This window comes from Pleurodeles waltl, chromosome 6 (assembly GCF_031143425.1).
Source record: "Pleurodeles waltl isolate 20211129_DDA chromosome 6, aPleWal1.hap1.20221129, whole genome shotgun sequence".
In the NCBI taxonomy this organism is placed as follows: Eukaryota; Metazoa; Chordata; class Amphibia; order Caudata; family Salamandridae; genus Pleurodeles; species Pleurodeles waltl.
In genome coordinates this window covers 1,663,003,330-1,663,024,139 of record NC_090445.1, presented here as the reverse complement: position 1 = coordinate 1,663,024,139, position 20,810 = coordinate 1,663,003,330, and the positions used below count along the sequence as shown (strand labels likewise).

General features: G+C 46.1%; 1 protein-coding gene across 3 annotated transcripts in view; it reads left to right on the top strand.

The window, feature by feature from the left end:
- Positions 1–20,810, top strand: part of GPSM1 (G protein signaling modulator 1) — a 581,170-nt gene that overhangs the window by 351,214 nt on the left and 209,146 nt on the right. The window lies entirely within an intron of this gene.

Below are 20,810 nucleotides of genomic sequence, written 5' to 3'. Positions count from 1 at the left end.
TGCTTGCGGCTGAAAAATAAAATCCGGTAATCAGCAACGGAAACAATAAGCACAAATTAAGCACTGGAGACAACAGCCAGGTAGTGCTTGAGATGATACAACTCTTCCCATCTCCTGCACTTAGGCGACTATTTGAAACATTGTTGCCAAGTCTCCCTCCAAGAAATGTGGAAATATAGCCAATTAACTAGATGCTTTATTGGGAAAAAACTAAATTGTCTTAGCTTACCTTATTTTGTTTACTGCTTAATTTATAGCAGAAAAATATTTTAAAGTCTGCTTTGTTGTGTCACAACCATTATGGTTGTTTTTGAGGATCTTGTGTTTTTTCTCAAATGTAAACGTAATGCTTTTCTTAAGACAGTGAAATTTAAACACTGAATTTAAATTGTCATCCTGAGCTTCTTTTTCTCTCTTTAGTCTTAACTAATGTTAATGTCTTGTCCCCTTACCTGTGCTTCTTTCAAGTTGCAAACATGGAATTTTAAGGATAATTTAATTTATGGGACACAAGTAGATTTCAAACACCCCTGTTAGTACAACTGGAATTAATATACTTGTTTCTGGAATAAATATTGCCCTACGGTATGGAGTTTGCAAATCTCACACACAGATGATAAGACTGTACCTAGTGCACACCATTACTTTAACAACAAGTGAGACAAAGTCTTTGCATTGACGTAAGCATTCAACTTATTTGCCATGACCTCTAGAAGTCTCTAGTGTGCAAATTACTAGTACTGGATATAAGGTAGTAAATCTGCTCGATCGAGGTCATGGCAAGAGCAGATAATGACTGAGCCAACATAATGAGCTTTGTTGACATGAAGGTTATGTCATAGTAAAAGTTGTCGACATAATGATGTATATAGGTATAGCCAGGTACGAGCATCCCTTACGGGAAGCACATAGTACCATGGCTAGCCTGTGGGCGTGCAGTATTTGAATATATCCTCCAGGGAAGCAAAAGTGCCTTGAAATAAATGGCCTTGCCAAGTCAGTCTTTATTTGGTTTATATATAAACCATAAAAGACAATACACTATAATACAAATAATAAAGATTAAATAAATAAAAATAACAGTTTTAATCCCCCATTAACAAATATGTGTGACTATCAATTGCTTAAACTCCTTCCATAAGTGGCAGTGATTTTCTTATCCTCATTGCTGCACAGACATAGCCCAATACTGCAACACGACATGACATTGAATCAGGGACTGAAGGAAAATAACTGGTTTACGGTGATTAGATTTAAGAACCTTGACCTCGAAATATTATAAAACTCGCAGAAAAATATGAAGTGCCTAGTGCTTTGTAGTGTACATCCATCACAAGGACAAGGTATACTTGGTCTGGTCCATTCTCTCAGTTAGTGAGAAGGTCATGTGGGTGCTCAGTCTTCTAATGTGTGGGAATGTTATTGTGTCCATTGGCTTCCTTGGATCTGAGGGCGAGAGAATATTTCTGAGACTGATATGTCTGATGATGTTCTTTCTTAAAACCATGGGATGTTATGTTAGCTGTCGTTTTACCTCGTGATTAAGAATGGCCTTACAATCCCCCCGTAACAATGCTCCTCTGTGGTTATAGATACCGGGAATGTTGGTAACACCCAGGGGCATGTTACTGGGGGACTTCAAGAGGACTCTCAGGGCCCCCTCAGAAATGAGGAGTTACCACATAAGGAGTACTTCTGCCTTCATTTCCTTTAGTAAGTCCTCAGTTTCTCTTGTAATTTCACCTTTTCAACAGCCGGTATCTTCGGGTGAAAGTAAATAGATCCCAGAATTTCATGGGAAGCCAATATAGATGGAGCCGATTGCGTCCATAACAGCTCCTATCTCAAAAAAAGACTCTTCGTAATGAAGCCCACAGTTTATACTAATTTAGTAATCCAGAATTTATCATGTAAATAATGTAAATAGATCTTTTGATGATTAGTATAAAACACTTCTCAATTGTTTTGCATGCAGGATATCATTTCTGATGTGACGCCCTATCAATATGTGAAGCTCACTTTAAGCAGCTGAATTTTTATCCATCTATCTATCTATTGGTGTTATAGCTGTAGTGCACAAACTAAACAGGAACATTTGTAAATTACTCTCCTTTAACATTTATAATGCACAAACCTTCAAACAATATTTGCACTTTTCATATGTTCAGTTTTTGTAAATTGTACCTTTTTACTTTGAGTGAATAAATTAACTTTCACACAACGATCATCAGCTAAGTACAAACTGTATGTTATTAATTCAACTGCCTAGAAAACAAATGCTTACAGTATGCAGAATTTCAAATAAAATAAGTCTGAAATATAAAACAACTTACAATTTACCATGCTTAATTTTATATAGTAAAAAATCAATTTAATAGGCTAAATTCTATTCCGGTACAAAACCATAGACCTCTTGTGTTTAGAATCTATGCACTAAACTTAAAATATAACTCATTCACTTTCATTAAACATTTGAGCACCCACATGCAGCAATGTACACCATGGTCATGTACGCATGTCCCAGGAGTACTCCAGTTAAGAATTTCAAATCATTTGTAAATCTACTCCAGGTTTAAGTCTGCAGGAGCACATTTACTTTTTGGGTGGAATTGGACCACATATTTCTTCAACTTGCATGGGATCCATAATTTCAGTAAGTTCCATAAAACAATGATGGCCAGGCTCCCAGAGGAAGAATATACAGAGTGGTGTGAGCTGCAGGGGAAGGTGGATAGTGGTGCTCAAGGAGTGAGACCAGAGCACGGGTTGGAATTCTACGCTTGCTTTTCCTATGATATGTACGCCATCCCTACTCAGAAGCTGTTCCTTCACTCAGACTCTCCCTTCAAGTAGGAGGGTCCTAACCACCATCACCCCCCGCCGCCTCCCTCCTATAGAGCCTACACCAGGGGCGGGGTTCTTTATGGACCTCATCTGTCTGCAAATTGGCACATAAAAGTTCTAAGGAAGAAATAAACATGGGTCCATAGAAAATGCAAAGAAGGATGGATGGATTTGTGTGTGAAAGGATGGGTGAATAGGTGATTGGGTGAAAGGCTGAATTAGTTTAAGGATAAAGGGTGATGGATGGATGAGTAGGTGAAAGGATAGGGGGCGAAAGGATGGATGGGAAAATGGGTAAAAGAATGGGTGTGTGAAAGGATGGATGGTTGAGTGGGTTTTTGGGATGAATGGGTAAAAAGAAGGATAGGTGGATGAAAGAATGGATTGATGAGTGGGCGAAAGATGGGTGAAAGGGTGGGTGGGTGAAAGAATGGTTGGAGGGGTGGATGGCTTGGTGAAAGAATGTGTAGATGAGTGGGTGAGAAGATAGCTGGATGGGTGGGTGAAAGGACGTCAGAGTCAATGAAAATCTGAGAGAATGGGTGGGTAGGTGGGTGACTGGGTGAAAAGTGGGCAAAGTAAATGATAATCTGAGGATGGATGGATCAATGAGTGGGTGAAAAGATGGGAGATTAAATGGAAAACAGAGGGCGGATGGGTATATGGGTGGGGGGTGAAAGGGTAGCAATGTAAATGGAAATCCGAGAAGATGGATGGATCAATATCTAGGTGAAATGATTTATTGGTGGATGGATAAGTAAAAGTGATGGATGAAAGAATAACCATATGACAAAGTTTAACGTGAAATGGTAAATATCGGAGAGTGGATGGAAGGGTTGAAAGTATGAATGGGTAGATGATTGAATGGAAGAAATAAGGCAGGTCTTCTAGTGTGGGTTGGACACACTTGCTTTGCTTGCTTTGGTTCAGAGTGGGGGTATTTTAAATTTCTGGCTACCACTTGCTTCCAAGGGTCTTATTCTGGGTGCCCCTAATCCAATTGGGGCCAGTTACTAGAGTTAAACATCTGTAGGACCGCCAGTAATCTGCAGCATGTATCCCTGAGACTGTAGCTGCTCTGGATGAAATAGAAGGCAAAAACGAAAAACGTGGGGCTGGTGATGAAATAAGATTCTTGCATGTTATTCCCCAGAATCCCATTATCAGGACTGGTCCTGACACTCCTCTTCTGCACCCCACAGAGTTACAGACAACCCTGGGATCAGTGACTCCAGGTGAAGGGAGCAGAGACCAAAAAACAAATTCTCATCTTGTGAGCGGCTGAAATGGCCAGCTTATGCACTAAAGGGTTGCAAAAATTATGTATTTGTTCTGATGCAAGTCTTGTGATTAGTCCACAAGCTTTACAGTCAGCCCCCATCGCAAGTGTCCCAGAGTCACTATAACAGGACTCCAGAAGCCCAAGATCTCCAATAATTGTTCCCACTCTATATGTGTGTTGTCTTTATGGTGTCTGAGTTGTCGCTAAAGTTCTGAAGTATTTTGTGTAAGTGTTGGTTACTTGTATCTATCCCTTCTGGTGTTTTTCTTGTCTCTCAAGTGTGTGTCGAAAAGGTGCTTGGTCTGCCACTAATTTCTCTCACCTGACACTCATGCCTTCAGTTAGCATCACATGCTTAGTCTGTCAGTCGCACATCTGACCTCAGTTAATTGGCTTGTCCAACTAGTATCCTGCCAATTACCCATGTGGCCTATCTCTCTACTACCTGGTCCACAGGTCAAGAATGCTGCATGTTTATCGAGTACCTACTGAGGGTGATAATCTACCTGCCAGTGGTGGCTCCTCCGTTTGGGCGGGGGAGTGTCACCTGCTCCCCCACCAGCACCTGCAAAACCTTTACCAGAAAAACATCATAAACTTTGTTTATGATGGTTTTCTCATAAAGGGGGCGGGGCACGGCACTCCCCCTCAGAGCGCATGTGTGTTTGGCCGACCATCTCAGGCCAGCCAAACACACATGCGCACAGGGCACTCTCCAGCCCAGCAACACGTTTCCTGGGCTGGAGAGAGCCTGCACAGTTTTCCAGTCTGCCTGGGAGCGGCCATCCTGGGCGCTCCCAGCCAATCCTGATGCTGCTCTGAGCCTGTGCCTGTAGCGCCAGCGAGGAAGCAGCGGAGCGCGGTGTCAGAGAAGGGAAGTGTGTTATTTTTTTTTTAATTCTTAATATTTCTTTCCTCCTGATTTCCCCCCCGTGCGTGTGCCGCCGTGCCCCTTCAGAGCACGCAAGACACTACTGCTACCTGCAGGTCATTACAGGTGTGTGTTCCAGTCCTGGACTCGTGTGTGATAACCTAACGCATTCTGGAAGTTGTAGTCTTGTTTTGCTTCCATCGAAGTATTCTGGGCCCAAATACAAGTGGGTCAGTGTATTCCGACTCATGTTCAAATGAGGTGCTTTGAAAGATGCTCGACTTTCTGATACTTTACTCCAAACCATCTTCCGGCTGCTCATGTTTCTATGAAACTGGTAAGTAAAGCCATATTTGTGTCTTTGAAAGGTCCATTTCTGCATAGTAGTTTGTGTTTATTTATTGAGTTTTAATTTGAGGTTGGTTACCTGTGTAAATTTTATGGTTTTGTTACACCGAATAAATAATAATTGATTGATTGAGTTGGGTGCTAAGAGGTGGCCACAACTGGGGTGCACTTGGTCCCTCACCTCTGGGCAACGGTGCCACTGCACCTGCTGCACTGGTGATAGGTAGCTCCTGTTTTTGCAGCATGAAGCTTTACCGGTTGTTGAGCTAAAAGACTGACCTTCTCTTCACCGATTCTTTGCCCTCATAGATAGCGCCTTGGTAACCAGATTCAATAGGAAAGATGTGCGCTATGCTGATTACTGCACCTATTGAGCATTTATGCGTATTTAAAACGAGGGCCATACCGCTACAGGTGATGCAGTTTTACCTTCTCAGTGATGTGATGTAACAGCATGTGCACAGTAAACGTTTGTCATTACCTCGAGCAAAGTGTTGAATGAAAAATACACAACATTTCATTTAAATTAGAGTTAATACCCTGGGAGTACCTAATCACTGCTAATGGGTATTACCTTCAGGATTTTGAGATATAAATGGGACCATGATGGTTGCTATTTTATTATATATTGAGGCTTTACATCTGCAGTGCTGGGCTCTGCAAGCTTAGGGGGGTACACTCAAAGAAGGGGGTTAACTGCTGGTGATGTGAAGTGAGATGACTACAGTGGGAATACATACAGAATATGTTACGTGGTCTGCTGGTTTGCATGCAGGGGCTCTTGGTGGTTAGGAAAGCTGGCACTCAGGATAGATCTCCAGCCAGAGAAGAAGGACTTGGAAAGAGGCCTATCATGTCTTGCATTGTATAGTGGTGTTTGTGTAGAGCTCACTACCTCTATTTGGGCTCTGAAGCCCTTCACCATCCTATGCCGTATTGGTGTGTGGTTGGAAGAGTGTTGTCTTTGCTTTGAGTAGGGCTGGGCAACATTTAAGTGGCATTGGCATAATGTACGTAATTTCAGTAATTTTGTGTTATGTTTATTATGCAAAGTTGCCGCAATTGCGCCATTATCCTACTTTGCATCATTACGCACTATTTTCTGTTAAAATTTGCCATGAATTGCTGGGAACAAAAGAATGCAAGCAGCATTGGTTTGTGTTACTTTGTGTGTATATATATATATACATTGTCACACCAACAATTGAAGCGAGGACATATGCTCTAAAAACTAGGACAAAATGACGGATTTGCATTTCACGTAATGATGAATAGTTTTGCATAATTTTGCTGAAATATTGCTTAATTATGCACAGCAGATTAAGAACATTTTGCACACCCCTGGCTTTCAGCCTACGAGGCAAGCGTGATGACCACGAGGTAGGCTATCTGCCCACATACCCGGGAGTGGAAGATCAAAGCTGAGAGGGACCATGCACAATATTCCAGGGAGTCCAGTGTTCACCTGTGCTGCAGCTGAGGGTGCTGGGACTTGGCGGTGGGTGGCCACCAAGGTTCTGCAGGTCCATTCATGCATTGTATGCAGGTCCCGTTGACAGTGAGGGATCAGGTAATGAACTGGTCTGTGATATAAATGTTACTTCCTCCATGAGATACATCTTTCCCAGTGGGTCAGCGCTTCTTTGACAAGTCACAAGGTGGCCAGATATTCTCGGTTTTGGAGCCACACCTTGCCATCGGGCGCTTCTTCTCTGGACAGAACAATCTCTGCTGTCCTGGAAAGCTCTAAAAGTTTTCTACTGAACCTATCTCAAAGGACCTTTCAGAACATTGTTTGTAGCGCCTGGATATGGTTAGATCCGCCTGTGCGCTTCACAAATACATCCATAAATAAACCTTACATGAAAGGGAGAGGCAACGTGTAGTTAAGTGAAGGCTTGATTCCAGGGGGTGTTTTACTGGGTTGTACCATTCTGCTTCAGAATTGACGTGATCCTTTCTACGTGACCCCTCTGGCGTGCCGCGTGCCCTCGCTTGTGGTGCACTTGTGCGTGTAGACGTGGAAGAGCCTGACCATGTTGAGCACTGAAGGGGTTAATGCGGGCCTGCTGCACCATTCCTCCCCTCCCGCCCCCTCATAAATGCTCTTAAAAAAGCACTCATGGCTTCTCGCCAGTGCTCCCTGCAAGCTCCATGCTCAGAGTGCCTATAAAGATGCCCTAATGCAGTTCACAGGAGAGTACCTATGGTGGGTGCCAGCTGCAGCCTGATTGCAGCCGTGCAGACGTCACTCTGGAGCATCAGTGCCCTCAGTAAAGCACTGGATCTCTTCAGTGGGACAAGTGTGCAAGGCACGTCTGTGGGCGTTCTTCACATAGGGTGCCACCACTGAGGAAGCCTCAGGGGTTAAGGACAGGAGGCCGTGGTGCTGCTTCAGGTTTGAGTTTGCATGTCTGTCCAGAGCTCAGTGGATCTCTGTGGTCTGTTGTTCTTGAGAGAGCGGCAGTGTATGAGAGGGGTTCTGGGATGCTGCTGGTGTCGGGGACAGAAGTGAACCCGCATCTAGATGTTGTGGTGAACGAAGACCTTTAGGAGGGTGTTGCAGACATATCTCTGGGAGGGTTGGGTTTGTGGCTTATACGTGTGCTCTGCACTCTACAGGTAATAAAAACCTGAAACTGCAGACAAACACAAACGGATTCAGACCAAACATGGTGGTATAAGAAAGCACGTCCATGGGGACATGAGCGGGCAGACAACACAGAAGCTAACAGACATAGGGCCTGACTTAGATCTTGACGGTGTTACTGCCAAGCCGCAATGGTGGCGGACCAAGACAACTGTCATGTAAGTGGTGTTCCCCCCCACCGTATTTAGATGTTTCAGCTCTGCAAGTGTTTTGACTTGTGAATGATTGTTGACAGAGGGAAACGGTGTCGGGACCCAATGGAGTTCGTACAATGGTCAGGGGTTATGGAAAAGAGGTAATTGACACTCACAGACTGTCCCTTAGCCATATGTGTACCCCCTGCACTACACACTACACAACACACCACATTCACACAATAGCCCACTGGCATTCCAACATAACACAACCAGTACATGCTGAAAACACACATTGACATACATCCATGCCACAACATACACACACCATTGACACTGCACTCTCACACGACACAACCACAACAACCAACACAACTACACACTCAGCTACACAAACACACACGCACAACTACAAACATCATGACAACGTCTGTCACACAGCAATAACACTCACACGGTAACATTCACAACATCGGTTTCACGTGCAAGTTCTACACATATGGACACAACCACGTCACCCGCCCCAGGTACCTCCAGCTCAACAAGCCAATCCACACACACACACACGTACTAAATCACGTACACATCAGATGGCACAAACCTACCCGAACAGGTTCCCTTGCAATGCGTACACATGAACACGATTGTCCAGTGTGAGTATACCGTTATTGTGGTGTCAGAATTTATTTTGCAATTAATGATGACACCACAATGACAGTTGTGTATGAGTGCAATATGCGTTTTGTGCCAGTGTGTCCAAAGCCATGTGAAGCACCATTGTGTACCTCACATATGCATGTTAGTGATTTAAAACAAATTACTGTGTCATGTATATGCCCGACCTCCCGTGCAGAGCCCACCCAACATACCCTGGCAATGCAGCATCCCTACCTTCGAGTCTGGCGACGGATGGGGGAGGGGGGAGGGGGTTGTGTTTTCTCTGTGGGCAGGTGTTGTCTAGCTGTGTTAAGTCGAAGACTGGGGTGGAATGGGGGAAATAGAAGAGTTTTCAACCCCTCCCCTCCCTCAATCCATCAACTCAGACATGGAGGACGGGCCGCCACTTTTTTCTTGCCAGCAAGGCGCATCCAAATCGCACAGCTGGGTCAAACTTCTACTTGTGCTACTAATGTGTGCAAAGTTGTAATGTTTCTGCCAGTAACGCAACAACTGCTGATCCGACTAACACAACCACTTCTATTGCCACTATTCAGGCTGGTGCTACCAGTTTTCATACTGCTGTTACCACCAGTAAGTCTTAGCAGTGTTTCAATGGAGAAGACCTGTGTTTGTCTCTCATCATTGTCACATGTGCTCCTTTTTACTGTGTTGTACATTTGTGTAGTGTCTCACGGCAGTGGCGAGGTCCCAGGAGCTTCCCGATGGATGAGTACGAGGCTGCTTCACTGTGATTGGCTGGCAGAGTGTGGGTCTAAAGAGCAGCCTATCACTAACTAATGTTCACAAGTCAATGAAAAGTAAACTCCGGTATCTCTTTTCATCGGAATGTGTGGGTAACTCCCTGAAACTGACTCCAGGTGAAGTGTGCCGGATGAGTTACACCCCTGTGAGTTGACCCAATCCCAGAGGGGGGAGATGAGAATTCCAGGATGGTTTGTGGGATGCATATTACATCAGAGCACAAGTATATCACTGCACTGCATTACGTTAGAGCATGCATACGTCACTGCACTGCATCAGAGCATACATATATCACTGCACTACACCAGAGCACATGTACATCACTGCACAGTATCAGAGCACATATACGTCACTGCAAATATCACTGCACTACATCAGAACATGCATTCTTCACTGCACACATCACTCCACTGCATTACATCAGAGTATGCATTTATCACTGCACTGCACACATCACTGCACTACATCAGAGCATGCATACATCACAGCATTACGTCAGAGCATGCATACATCACTACATTGTGCACATCATTGTACTGCAATGCATTAGAGCGTGCATACATCACTACACTGCACACATCACTGCATTACGTTAGAGCATGCATACATCACTACATTGTACACATCATTGTACTGCACTGCATCAGAGCGTGCATACATCACTACACAGCACACATTACTGCACTACATCAGAGCAAATGTACATTGTTGCACTGCATTACATCAGAGCATACATACAGCACTACACTGCACATATCCCTGTACTACATCAGAGCACATGTATGTCTCTGCACTGCATTACGTTAGAGCATGCGTACATCACTGCAATGCACTGCATCAGACCATACATACATTACTGCACTGCACACATCACTTCACTACACCAGAGCACACGTACATCAATGCACTGCACAGTATCAGAGCACATATACGTCACTGCACTGCAAACATCACTGCACTACATCAGAACATGCATTCTTCACTGCACACATCACAGCACTACATCAGAGCATGCATTTACCACTGCACACATCACTGCACTACATCAGACCACGCATACATCACTGCACTACGTCAGAGCATGCATACATCACTGAACTGTACACATCATTGTACTGCACTGCACCAGAGCGTGCATACATCAGCACATTGCACACATTACTACACTACATCAGAGCATATGTACATTGCTGCATTGCATTACGTCAGAGCATACATACAGCACTACACTGCACATATCCCTGTACTACATCAGAGCACATGTATGTCACTGCACTACCTCAGAGAATGCCCAAATCATTGCATCACATCAGACCATACATACATCACTGCACTGCACACATCGCTGCACTACACCAGTGCACACGTATGTCGCTGCAGTGCACTAAATCATAGCCTACATGCATCACTGCACTGATCACTGCACTTCCTCGGAGCATGCATCTATCACTGCACTGCACACACTACTCAGCTACATCAGAGCATACATACAGCAAGCACTACGTTGCACATATCCCTGTACTACATCAGAGCACATGTATGTCACTGCACCACCTCAGAGAATGCACGATTCCACTGCACCGCGTCAGACCATACATACATCACTGCACTACATCAGAGCATACATGCATCACTGCACTGCACACATCACTGCACTTCATCGGAGCTTGCATCTATCACTGCACTGCACACACTACTCCACTACATCAGAGCATGCATACATCACGTCACTGCACACCAAGAATACCCTAATTTGTGTTGACCAGAAAATACTATTTGCGCCATGGGTGTGTTAATTGGTGTTAACGCTGTCACTCGGAGCTCGGCCTTTGTGAGCCTGCAGAGCTGCCATAGATTGAACCACTCAATGGTGGATGGGATGGGGGGAGATGCACAGAGGCGTCCAGGAAGAAGGGAAACCGCAGGCTGAAGAGCGAGAGGCAGAATCCGGAGGAAGGAGGCATCACCCTGCCTGGCTGGGGTCGTCTGTCCAGCTTAACATGGACAATCACGTGCCTGCCACCAAACGTATCCCAGCCCCGACTGAAGCGTCAGCCCGAGGGGGGGTACAGCAGGTGCAGTGCAGCCGAGATCTGAGCATTTCCTGGATATGAATAGAATACCAAAACCTTCTATGGAGCTTATTGCGCATAATCAGAAGTAGAAGCAAGTATTACTGTTGGCTGCCAGGTGCTCCAATCAAATGGCTGGAATTGTGCTGACACGCAGGTCACCATTGTGAGCTGTTAGACAACATGCAGGGCCTTCGCTTTCTTCAAGTCCGGACCAGGGCGCTTTATTTTTGTTGCTGCCAAAGAGTGTGATGTCCTTCCTGTCTCTTTACCTTCACAAGCACCCCTTGCCCTTTTTAGGAAGCAGTTTAATGACTGTCTGTTTAATTTATCCTACACCTTTCCTTTAAGAACAAACGTATTCACCAGTAAAAAGTTAACGGATTAGCGCCTAGAAGCAAGTCTGCTTGTTGAGTTTAAGAAATATTATGTAACATAGCCTACAATACGACTTGATTTCATATACCCCCTGCCCCCAGTGCTAAGTAAGGAAAAACACTTAGGCCAGTTCTCAAGCAGTGTCGACCTGTCTTCCATACGTTTGAATAATTCCCTTCAGATTTCAAACTTGGATGTACACAGTCCAGTGCATGAAGAGCCGTGATTGGTCTATCCGCCCCTACAGACCACAGCTCGGAGCTTGCTTGAATAATTAAAAGATGTGGAATGGAAGACGCAGGCGCAACCTGTTTATTTATTTTTAACAGGCTCGGCCCTGTCAGCAGGCCGTCCGTTGAGGTGCTCGGCTGATTTCTCGAAAGAAAGTTTAAACTCGCAGGATTGGCGACCTCAGCAAACCTTCAAGACAGAGAGAGCATTTAGAAATGCCCTGGAGGTTTCCATTAGCCTGCGCCGAGCTCGGCAGACATGCCAGTGGGAGCTGGGCCGAGGAGGGAGCCGGAGGGCCGCTCGGGCTGCAGCCCCAGGCTTCTCGCCGCTATCCGAAGGGGACTGACCCTAGGTCCTGTCTGCAGGCCCGGGTCTGTGTGCGCACTGCGGCCACCTGCGGGGAGACCGACACGGCCACCGCTGCCCCGCCACCCCTATCCCTCGACGGTGCTTGATGGAGCCACTGAGGCATGGCGTAGCGCTTAGAAGCATGAACTGGGCGGATTACAAGTTCGGGCGCGACGGTGAGTATCCTTGTCTTCTAGGCACTGCTGGGCACAGCCAGAGCTGTTGTGTGATGTCAGCAATGGTCGGAACTCAAACGGGGATGAACTCCGAAGGTGTTCTATTCGGTTTTAAATGATTTTCTTGACGATCATATTTGATCGCTTTACTATTATCGGAATCTAATGACCCCTAAGTGGGAGAGCAGGGATCTCTGAAGCACCCCGTGGTGCGCGGACAGGCCAGGGGGCCTTGTGTTACACCTCTCTAATACATGTATTTTTTTATAAATAGTTGGCTACAGGTGCTTCCAGTTGAGTACTGAGAGGTGTCGGTCGGAATTCATCTGGACTTTTCACATACACACATGCAAAACCGCACACACTGTTTGAAAGGCCTTTAAAAAATTGGTTATTTTACAGAATGTTGTATTTTCTCCATTAGTACTCCTACCAAACCGCACCCCTCTTCATTTCCAGTCCATCTTAGGCCCCTCCCATGCACCCCGCTTGTCGTATAATGCATTTAAGCATTATATGCCATCCTGATTGTCGAAAAATCTGAAACTCATCCCCCTCCCAATCTTACTGACCAAGCTACGCCTCAGCAGACAGGGCAGCACTGTGGTAGAATAACATCTCCAACTGCCCATCGCGTGCTTTGCTAGGCGCTAGGAGGATGGATGGGTGGGTGTGAAACTGCAATGCAAGTCCCGTGGACGTTCACAATTGTGACTGTTGTATTGAAATCACAATTGGTCATCTGCATTTTTGCTTCTTAATGAGAGAAATTCCTAATATCGGGAGCTTGACTCTAAAGGCCTATATTCTAAGCGCTATGATTATCAACCCGCTTTGAGTGAGACTCCACTCTATGCCACTCCACTACACAACACTCTACGATACTTGACACCACTCTACTCCATTCTGTGCAATTCCACTCAGCGACAGTCTAATCCACTCTACACACTCCCTCTTTTCCACTTTACTCCATTCTCCACCACTTCCCTCCCCTTTGCTCTACGACACACTACTCCACCCCACTCTACTGTACACCACTCCACTCTACGATACTGTGCCGTTCCACTATATGACACTCCACTCAACTCAACTTCATGACCTCCACGACACTCCTCTCCTCTCTGACACTCTATTCTTCAACACTACACTCTACAACTCTCTGCTCTTTGCCACTGCACTCTACAATACTCCGTGTTACTCTCCTTTATGCCTCTAACTTTTAGCCATGCTGAACAGCAGCCACGCTGGTGCACAACGTAGCTAAAACACATTGGCAAAGCCAAAAGCTAATGCATAAGCAAGACCTATTGGCTTTGCCAATGCTTGTCCTTTTTTACCACAGCACAAGTGTTTAGCAATTCATTGTATTACAAAATAATAAAACTCACTCTTCCAGGCCATCCCTAGAGTTCGGGGAGACCTGCAGTAGTCAGGATGTCACACTTGGTTAAGTGTGATGCTTAGTAGATAACGATGGACCTGTCATTGTCAGCTGTGGTCGCAGTTGCTGGTAGTGAAGGCTGCAGTGGAATACCTTGAGGCCTGGCACTTGTATCTTTACAAATAAAGCACTGTTGTGGCTACACCCTTTCCTCCCACGGGGCCCCATATTTACTGTTCCATGGCCAGAGGGGGGAAGGGGGTGGCACTTTAAATATTCAGGGTCTCAGTATCCTGTTTACTTCTGCATCAGGCCACTAGTAGCAATGACTGTTCTAAGGGTCCAACGGGCAATCCAGCAGGTGGGTGCAATCCTTCTCAAAGGAAGAGCTTTCTAGGGAGAGTCGCCGGAGTGTAATCTCCCCTCTCCACAATCCCAATCCAATTCTGTGTGCATCCCACCCAAGGTGGAATCCTTATCCACCCTTCTCAGTGCATGGCATTCTGCACTTAGTTTCCCCTACAGATCCCAGCATTCTCACCACGTCCCCCAGCACTTTCTCCACATGCCTCCCAGACTGCCCTTCACATCTCCCGCAGACTTCTCTCCACATACCTCCTAGACTTCTGTCCACATCCCACCCGACTTCCCTCCACGTCCCACAACAGCCTTCCCTCCACATCTCACAGATTTGTATACGTATCCCACCAGGCATCCCAAAAGCCTTCCCTCCACATCCTATATAGGCTTCCCTCCACATCCCTCCTAGACTTCATCCCACCCAGACTTCCCCACACATTCCACTCAGACTTCCCTCCTCATCCCATCCAGACTTCTCCAAACATCCACCCAGACTTCTCTTCACATCCCATCCAGACTTCCATACTCCTCCCACCCAGCGTGCCCTCCTTAACACAAAGACTTTCCTCTAGAGCCCACCCACCCTTCAGAACATTTCCATCCCGATGCAGTTTTCTATGTACACACATTGCACACACACATCCCTGCACATCCCACCCAGACTTCCCCACACATCCTCCCGCTGGGGAGCCTTCTCCATTATTACTTCTCAATGCATTGCATTCTGCACACAGCCTTCCCTACATATCCCACTCAGCCTTCCTTACATATCCCACTCAGCCTTCCTTACACATTGCACACACACACACACATCCCTGCACATCCCGCCCAGACTCCCCACACATCCTCCCGGTGGGGAGCCTTCTCCATTATTACTTCTCAAAGCATTGCATTCTGCACACAGCCTTCCCTACATATCCCACTCAGCCTTCCTTACACATTGCACACACACACACATCCCTGCACATCCCGCCCAGACTCCCCACACATCCTCCCGCTGGGGAGCCTTCTCCATTATTACTTCTCAATGCATTGCCTTCTGCACATCGCCTCCCTACTTAGTCCATCTATTGGAAGATCACGTAGGTATTGTTTTATCAACAAGAGACTGTGCAAGACAGAAGCTCCCAGTCCTGCCAACTTTGAGATAAATCTGTCAGAGAGGAGGCCGGTGCTTGAAGGGGTGGGGTGTGAAACCAGTAGCGGGCCTTGAGCCAATTACTTTTACGAGTGGGCTGGCCATGGATGGGGATGGATCTTTGTGCAGAACAATCACCTCTCGCCTCAAAAGCTTCTACGGCTGCTGCTTATGTCCTGAGGAATTGGCAGATTCCCTCATGGACTTCAGCCTTGCCCAGCCTCACACACAAGCTGGAAACCCACTTTGCACTGGTGTTTCCAACTCATATTATGTCCCACCGTGTGATATCAGCTCCACATCAGTAGATCACATGTGGAGAGCCGGTATCATGTAACGCACACTGGCACCATGTGTGTTGGCAAGTCTCGACTTAACACAGTTTCAAAGTTCCCAGATGTCTGTTTCTAATGGGAGAGGCTCCATGTACTGCCTTCTTCATCGAGCGCATGCTGACCTCCATTTTCACTGCCGCAGGAACCCACTGATGCATGGGCTCCCCCTGCTTCCTCCACTACGCATTTCAGCACTCTGCCCTGTAGTGTCAAGGGCGTGGGAAAGGCTAGTTAGAATAGCTTTCCACAGTGCTTTAAATAGGCAGGTTCTCAGAAGTGCCATTTAGTGGTCGCCTGGGTCGCAGCTATGACGCTTGGCTTGCCCCTTGCAACCCCTGGCACTGCCTCTGCTACCCTTAACCCCCAAGGTGGCAAAATCAGTACCAGGAACACAGTGGCAGCTCGTTCAATGGGACTACACTCTTTGTTCTCTCTCATTTTTTAAATTACACTATTACTGAATAATATTTCATTATTCACTATTATTGTAATTAAATTAAGAAAATGGAGTACGATTTAGGCCTGTAGCAGAACTCCGCGAAGTGCCAAAATCCGCCGTGCTACGTGGACTTCAGCAAGCGGCTGAGTTTGGGTAAGTCCCACTGTTGGTGCTGATTTTCAGTGGCAGAATTTTCTCTGGTGCTGTAAAATCAGCGCGAACTGCATCACGTGGAGCGTCAGAGGGTGCCAAGTTATTTTTCCGCTCGAGTAGATTTTTTACTCGAGTGGCAGCTTCCTCGACGTGAGCAGTAGCGACCTGCTGCAACCGCTCGGGTTCAGAAATCGCTCTTGCCAAATTAGCGATTTCTCTTGCTTGCCAACTTAACATTGGCGAGCCGCCCAAAAGAAAAAACTTCTCTCCGTGTCGCTTAGAGGAGTTGTTTGGAACTCCGCGCGGAGTGCGGAAAACTCAGAGAACTCCACCAGCGGAGAGGAATTCTTTGCCTACCCCTTGCTGTATTATGTCCTTCTCTGGCAGCCGAGGTAAGTAAAAAAAAATGCTTTTAAATGTATGTTGTGTGCGTGCTTGCTGGTGAGGGTGTGTTTACATGATAGCGAGTGTTTGTAAGTGTGAATGTGTGTGTAAGCATGTATGTATGGGTGAAATTGAGAGTCAAAGGGCGCTACCCCTGGCATTTGGTGAACTGACGCTCATGCAGGTACTCTATTGTACTGGATACCTGCACTTCAATAATTTGAAAGGGGGAGTGCCTGCACTTCTCAGCAGTGCTGCAATACATTTAGTTGGAGAGTACCGGCACTTCCCAGGAACAAACAGATACTCTGGTCCCTGAGTACCTGCACCTCTGTATTTTCCAGTGAAAGCACTGGTTCACCTCTAGCATTTCGCCGATTGCATATCATCTTCTATCGCTAGATCTACCCTTCGCATTCACTTTTTTCTTTTTCTATGTCTCTCCCTAGCTCCTTTTTCTCTCTTTTTTGCTTTCATACTCTCCCTCGAATTGGTCAACTCCCTCTATCTTCCTCTCTCTCTGTTACTAGGTCTCACTTTCTCTCTGGTTCTCTTTGTCTCGTTTTCTCTTATTCGCTCCATGTCTCTCTTTTCATCTATCTTTCTTCTCTCACTCTCCCTATCTCTCATACATTTTTTTTACCACTTTCTCCCTTTCTCTTAATCTCTCTCTTTCTCTAGCTCTCCCTCACCTGTATCACTCCAGCCTAGACCCGATGCTAAACCACCCACACCACATACCTGAATGCTTCTAAAAATACTCCTTATCGTGAATTAGTTCATTTTCCGAATATCTTCTTTCCAGGCTAAATTAATCTCTATTTAGTGCCCTAGGGATAATTGTGGCTAATCATACTGGGGGAGCAAGCATGCCAGGGATAGATTATGTAACTTATCAATGGAAAACGCAAAATGAAAGCATCCTCTGGCTCAGAATTGCAAGGTCGAGGCTGGAGCTGACGGGGACCCTTCAATAGGGAGTTCCAAACACAAGCCCTTGTAGACCACGTCCCAGGAACCAGGCCTAAGGATGGACTGCAGCACCAGGAAAGGACAGGAATATCTGCTGGAGTGGTAATAAGAAACAGAGGGGTCCACATGAGCTGCTGACCCAGTTGAAACAGATATTTGGGAGAAGCACCCCAGGCTTTAAGAAGCATGCAAGCTTGGCCACACCACCTGCAGTGCATGTGACCCCGAAAGCGACTAGTACTGGCTGGTTAGTAGCACACAGCATCTCCTGAAGCTTGGAGCTCTGGGCTTCAGGCAGGGTCAGATCAGCATTTGGAAGGCTATTGATGAGTGAATCTGCTTATTGATATAGGCCACTGTATAAGAAATAGCACAAGCGATTTTTCTTTCAAACTTTTAGGGAATACTGTGATCTTCAAGAACAGATGGCTACATTGGACCTGGATTGTCGCCAAGAAACAGGCATTTAAAGTTTGTGAGGTTAAAACTAAACATTCTGTAGGAGACTAGGTGATAAATATTGTTACTTCTTCAGAATATGAGGATGCAATGGATAAACAAAATAACGTCTCTGAAATTTATGGTTTAAATCTGGTATGGTTTCTGCAATCCCATTTCCTATCACTTTGCACCAGCACCCAACTCGATGCTTTGAATAAATGGATAAATCTAGCTCTAAAATCGAACTATTCCAGTCTGAACCAAAAGAGCCCTTGCAGAGTAGCATCCCATTCTTTTGGGTTAGTCATCTGTGCCGTCACAGAAAGAGGGCAAGTACGTGCAAGTCGGTCTTAGGCTTGAAGCAAGAGTGGCACAGCTCAAACTTCTAGGCATCGCGTTACATGTACCATACGGTCTGATGGAGCACCTTACTTATGGGTCCCAACGAGGCCGAAACACATCCTCTTCACTTCAGCTTCCATTCAGAGGGGTTACGGCCTGTCTGTGTGGAAGGGCGCATACTTACCCGAACATGGTGCTGCTTCCTTGATGACTCAGACTAGGGAAAGGCATTGGGGTGGAATGCTGTAGGAGGAATTCTAAATTCCATCGGTTAAGATTGGTCGCAACATTTTTGTTCATTTTTTTGTTGTCCATGAAGTATCCACTCACCATTTAGGGGATGTTTGATGTAAGGCTTTAGTAGTAGAAGTATTTGTACTAATGGTATTATAGTCCCAGCTGTGGTTGCATTATTGGAACATAGGATACTGAATTGATTGATCGGAAGATTTGTGAAGTGCAATGGTTACCCTTTATCAGAGTGTACTACACTACAGAAGAGAACTGCATAGGGAGTGCTATACAAGGTAAAGAGGCGTGCTCTTAGGACTTTACGGGAAATCTCCAGATTGGCTCGAATAGTCACTGAAAAGAGTATTCCAGATCTTGGCAGTGGTGGCCGATAATGAGCGGCGGTCTCCCATGCAAACATTTGGACTTGGAAATTCTTGCCAATCAGAGAGTCCTGGAGCAAAGGACCCTTGTAGGTTGGTAGAATGAGAAAAGGATGGGTGTGTAACTTTCATAAACGGGTTATAAAGACCCCTATGACAGAAGCAGTGATCCTTGAAGATTGAGGGCCTCATAACGAGTCTGGTGGTTAACAGATCGGCAGACTTGTGGTGGCGGTCATGACCGCCGTTGGTTTGGCGGTGTGACCGCCAAAATAAGAGTTTGGTGGTCGGACTACAAAAACGACCGCCAGGAACAAAGTTCCAGACGGGCTGAAGGTGGTGCAGGTTGGAATCAGTCAGGGCGCGGCTGAATTCAGCGCTACCCTGCTAATTAAAACCTGGTTCTCCACCAGCATTTTCATGGTGGTTTCACCGCCATGAAAAGGCTGGCAGAGAACAGGTGCAGGGGGCCACATGGGGCCCCTGCATTGCCCAGGTCAATGGCATGGGCAGTGAAGGAGTCCCCCTGACCAGCACCCTCGTAATGCGCACTGTCTGCTGTACAGACAGTGACCTTTGCGAGGGTGCTGGTGCCCTCTGAGGGCGGCAGTATTGCCGCCAGCTCGATTGCGAGCAGGCAACAATGCTGCCACCACTTTTGGAACCTTGGTTTCCACCCATCAGCCCAATGGGAAAGTCATAATGGGGCCGGCGGGGAGGTCACCAGTAAGGCGGCAACCTCTCCATCTGAATTTCAGCAAATGTATCTTCCCATCAGCCGAACTCATAATCTGCCCCTGAGTGTTTCTTAAGAGGCAGCCAGTGGACCTTGGCTAAATCGCTAGACATGCTGAGCCTTCGATCAGTACTTAGGACCTGCGGCCGGTGGGATTTTGGATGAGATGAAATCTATTGATAAGAAAAGGGAGGAGCCCAAAGTTAAGGGCACGACTAATGATCCGGACCATCTGCAAGAGTGAGTGTGGAGGAGTTAGCGAACAGGGGAACATTCTTTTTTATCATCTTCAGCGTTACAAACATGGTCGTTAGCTTGTTGACATTGCTTCGAAGGATAGACCAGAGTCAAAGATGATTCCAAAGCTGCAGGCAGCGTGGGTCGAGGTGGGAAAGACACCAGTAGAGCCGGGCAACCAGTCAGCAATCAGATAGCAGGTTTACCAACAATGACAACTTTGGTTTTATCTGCTTTCAGCTGTAGAGAGTTGTCATCATCAGCTCCAGGCCCTGGCAGTCACAATGTTTAAACTGAAGCTGAAGACAGGAAAAGTCACCTTTCAGCTTTAGGATGATTTAATTAGCTTACAGGATGGCCCAATGAGATAATGCTTGTGACTGAGATCTGATGTGATTTGCAGGTTATGTAATTCAATTCTGACAATGCCAACTCCGCCTTCCATCCTTCTGAGGTCCATAAATTGAGGATCAAGAAATTCAGTAATAGTAATGTCTCTTGATTAGAGCCCTTTGAAATGTT